At 37.8% G+C, this 5000-nt stretch overlaps 1 protein-coding gene across 2 annotated transcripts in view; it reads left to right on the forward strand.

Annotated features, from left to right (window-relative positions):
- Nucleotides 1–5000, forward strand: part of LOC135211681 (uncharacterized) — a 130949-nt gene that overhangs the window by 86543 nt on the left and 39406 nt on the right. The window lies entirely within an intron of this gene.

Below are 5000 nucleotides of genomic sequence, written 5' to 3' on the forward strand. Positions count from 1 at the left end.
ATTATATATATCATATACATGTATATGTATATATATATATATATATATATATATATATATATATATATATATATATATATATATATATATATATATATATATATATATATATATATATATATAAAAATATATCTATGTGTATATATAGAACATATATTATATAGTATATATATATATTGTATATATATATATATATATCTATATAATATATATATATATATACATATATATTATATAGATATATATCTATATGTATATATATATTATATATATATATATATATATATATATATATACATATATATATATAGAAAGAGAGAAGAGAGAGAGAGTGAGAGAGAGAGAGAGAGAGAGAGAGAGGGCAACTGACGCACACACAAACACGATGATACTTATGTATGCAACAGCTATTTAGGTTCAGAACTGTCTGAATATTGGTTATGAAAAGCGAATTTTCCTGTCAGTCCCAGGAGCAGCCAGCTCGTGGCTTTTAGCTGATCAAAATGTCACCATTGACCGAAAGTCCGTCACAATGATTGGTTTCACGATGTACCAGTTAGAGATTCCAATGATGATCTAGTCACTGAATTTCTTCCTTCAAGATTGCCTGGATTCGTATTTCTTTATTTCTCTACACTTGGAATGAGATGTTAGGTTGGAATTTCTAATGTTCTGGCTACACTACCTTTATTATGATTGATACGAATGATTTCGTTATCACTGACAGTATTTCTATTTCATATTAGTTCTCTTCAAGGTGGCTTTTTCTTTGTTATTGTTAATTTAAAGTTATTGTCTTGCTTTGTTCATAGTACACCATGCCATTGGGACCATTTCTGACAGTCCAAGTATTTATTCCCATACTGAATATAGTATTATTTAACATTTCACACTGATATTTTCCTTTTATCAACAATTCACAAATGTGCAGGTGAAAAAATACTGAAGGAATTCAAACAAAGTTAGATTTATGATGCCGGTCATAAATCCGCCAAATCATGCAATTTTTACAACCTTACTAATCTTCTTTCTCAGTAGCTGCGTTATACTGATCTTTCTGCGTGTTTTATCAGTGACAGCAGAGTTCTGATAAAGAATTTATATGATCGCTGGAACGATCTTCATCAATAATCAGTTGACTCGTATTTGCGGTGCTCTACTGTTAGGAAATTCGTTTGATCAGTCTCTAATTCCTGCCAACTGTAGTCTTCTCTGTGTTTCGTCTTTACCTCATAGTCTATCTTGGTTAGAAACTTCCAAGGTCATCCTCTTCAGTGCCCGCTACTTAGATATACTGTCAAAAAAATAGATAAATACAAATAAAAACAATAAAAAACGACCCGAAGTTTCTTCGGCGTAATCGAATTTTCTGTAGAGCGTATAATACTGTATAAAACTCTCTAACTATTACCTTAAATAAAATAACACTACCGAGGCTAGAGGACTGCAATTTGGTATGCTTAATGATTGGAGGGTGGATGATCAGCATATCAATATGCAGCTCTTAAAGCCTCGGTAGTTTTTAAGGTCTGAGGGCGGACAGAAAAATTGCGTTCGGACAGACAAATAGCCATCTCAATGGTTTTCTTTGACAGAAAACTAAAACCTGTACTGTACTCGTGCCTTCATAAATACCTGTAATAATACCAGACGGGGGTGTAGGGAGGATGGCCTGACCCTGGGGCATTATGTATGTTCCGGAGCAAGGAGGAGGGTATCGTCTCTTTCCAGAGGATCAAGAGGCTTGACCCAGGCTGGACAAGGGATAGTCTAAACCTGGTGCTTATTAACTGTAGACTAAAGACCACACACACAAAAAACAATAATAAATGAATACATCTTGGTGTTGAATCTAAAGAGATTCCTTTACCCAGAGGTTTGAATTGATGGAATTGAGGCCGTCAAGTCAAGGACTTCGGCGCGTTGGCAAGTCAGTGTTTAACTGACTGACGAGAGAGAGTTGGAGCAGCTGAACAGCACAATAAAGCGATTCAGAAAATGAAGATGCTGCACAAGGATCTAAAGGTTGGGTTGTAAGAAAACACTGGTTGCACTAAGAAGCAGACATCAAGATTAGGGGAAGGAAGCTGAAATGGAGGTCAAGGTCAAGTCAAAGGATAAAAAGTGGGTGCAGTTAGGGGTCGACTGGATGCCGCAAACACTCTTTAGCAATGTCTACAGTGGACCACGTGAGATACAATGGCGGCACTGCCCTCATCTTTCTCTCTACCATTCCTCAAATTGTGACTTTCCTGAGGCTTCAGTATGATAAGAACCTCAGTGCAACTGCCCCATCGGCCACAGTATTAAAAAAAATCGTGGCAAAATTAGGTCGAAATATCTATCAGTATTTACGAACTTCATTTAAAATACTTCCCCGATAAGAGTGAAAAAAAAGGACAGAAAATCTTGGCCGAAGGAAGGAGGGAAACGAGAAGTTATCGAGAGAGGGGGAAAAAATGTTCCCCGAAATTTGCTGAGAAGTTCGAAGCTTCTCGTTGAGCCGAGACGTCTTACTTTCATGGCCACAAATCAAGGAGTCTGCCGAGAGAAGAAGAAAAGGAAGCCGCTGTGGAAGCCAATCAACCCTCTTGACTTTTTTGGTCTGTCGGCGTTGTTTTCTCTTCCCAAACATACGCAGTGTTTTTTTCCTTCTTTTAACGACTCGTGAGTGCTTTGGCGAACGATAGCTGTGGTTGAAGACTTCTTTTCACTTATTTAGTTTTGTTTACTTAATCTCGAAAGACTTCTTGTTTTTATTATGTTGCTGGTCGTCATGAACATTAGTTGTAATATGACTATAGTATTTTCGTTCATTTCTAAATTATAGATGATGTGTAGGAGGAAAACTAAATACCCCTAACCAAGATACCCTGCCTGCGAAACTGCGGGATAACACCTGGAAAACAAACGGGCGCACGCGCGCGCAGCACACACACACACACACACACACACACACATATATATATATATATATATATATATATATATAATATATATATATATATATATATATTATATATATGTATGCATGTGTGAGCGTGTGTAGTTGTTTGTACTTGGTATGCGTGAATATAAGCTCCATTTTCTGCATAAAGCAATTAGGAAGAAATTCAGGGACGACCTCTTCATAATGGCAAGGAAGACGAAGAAGAAGAAGAAGAAGAAAAAGAAGCGTAAAGCGAGAAAAAACGAAATTAAAAGAAGGGAGAGGAACTTGGCTTATTCTTTAATACATTTCTCGATTGTAAGAAAGAAGGAAGGAGTCAATAATGAGGCAATAAAGGAGAGGAACGAGATATGGAAATTGCTGGGGAAATTAGAGGAGAGAGGAAAATAAGAATATAAATTGAGGCGAAATGTGATAAAAGGAAGATGCAATTGGGGAGGAAATGAGAAAATAAGAAAAATATGTTGTCGGATACATTGAAAAAATGGTCCAAGAAATAAAGGGTTAGGAAATAAAAGTGGGATGCAATAAAGGGAGAAGAAAAAGCCGAAAGCCATCATAAATTGTATTGTTTGTGAGTCAGAGCGATACACACGTAGAGCCAACGAGGATTAGAATACACGAAATACAATCCGCGCTCACAGCCCTTGGATGAAAGAGGGGAGGCTACCCAAGTGTAATAAGTAAAAAATGAGCCGAAGTTCTTTCGGTGCAATTGAGTTTTCTATACAGCGCATACTGCTTTGTGAGACTTTCAGCCGCGGATCATAAACTTTTCAGCCACGGCCCGGTGGTGGCCGGTGTTGTTGACACTTATAGTGTTGCCTGACTCATGATCATGGCTAAATTTAAACTGCAATAAAATAGAAACTACTGAGGCTAGAGGGCTGCAATGTGGTATGTTCGATGACTGGAGGGTGGACGATCAACATACCACTTTACAGCCCTCTAACCTTAGTCTGTTTTAAGATCTGAGGGCGGACAGAAAAAGTGCGGACGAACAGACAAAGCCATTAAAAAATTCAGACTAACACTGCTACCGAAAAAATTTCTATTACAGAAGCACCTAAGTGAGCTGTTCCCTCCCCCCCCAAAAGGAAGAAAACTGAGCGAATAAATAAATACAATAAGAAGGACATCTTTCCACACACCGGCAAATTTTGACGTCATGTTACAAAAAGAAGAAGAAAAAAAAACCACCTCCACACTGTCGGTGTCTCAGATAACGGGAGGACGTAAGCACACTCGCACAAATCATACAGGCAAAAACCAGAAACTCCCATTTACAATATGAAATATATTACTCCCTTCCAAAAAGACAGAAAAAAAAAAGTGCCTGGTCATAATTTTCCCGAAAAGGGACCAAAGACGAACGGACAGACGGACGCAGTAACCTCGCGGCGTAACAATTGTCGACTGTACTTCAAAAAGAATCACAAATTCCATATTTCTCTTTCTTTTCTCCTTGCGGGTAATAAAGGCATAAACAATAGGAATTCGGGAATGACGAAGGCCATTCCTCAACCCCCTCATAGGAACCGTGGGGTCGTGTCGCTCGTCCCTTAATGTATCGTTCGCTCTGTGTTGCGCTGTCAACTACAGCTCGCTCTTTCGCGGCTGAACCTCGCCGGTGCTGAGCAAGAATTTTCGCTCGTTCGTCACTCCCATTTATCGGTATATTCAATAACGGCATTATAGGATGCTATTTGTTTGTTTATTTACGGGATGTCTTTTTTTTTTTCGTCTATTGCGGGAAGGTTCTATTTTTGTATTGATCTGTCCCCAAAATATAACGCCCGACTAGAGATGAATTGGCAGTTATCTTGGTCGTTTATGGTTTTATGTCTCTCCCTGTAACACATATTGCGCTAATCGAGAGGTAGTGGAATTCTTTTCTATTATCTTAATAGCACCTATTTTTCACTTATCTTTTGTGGACTTTGTTTTAAAGAAAATGATTCCTTAATTTCCTGTCGCACGAGACATTTTGGACATCTTGGGTTTCCATGAATAAATAACACGCACTTACACACACTTGTAGACACGCAAA

This window comes from Macrobrachium nipponense, chromosome 4, assembly GCF_015104395.2.
Source record: "Macrobrachium nipponense isolate FS-2020 chromosome 4, ASM1510439v2, whole genome shotgun sequence".
In the NCBI taxonomy this organism is placed as follows: domain Eukaryota; kingdom Metazoa; phylum Arthropoda; class Malacostraca; order Decapoda; family Palaemonidae; genus Macrobrachium; species Macrobrachium nipponense.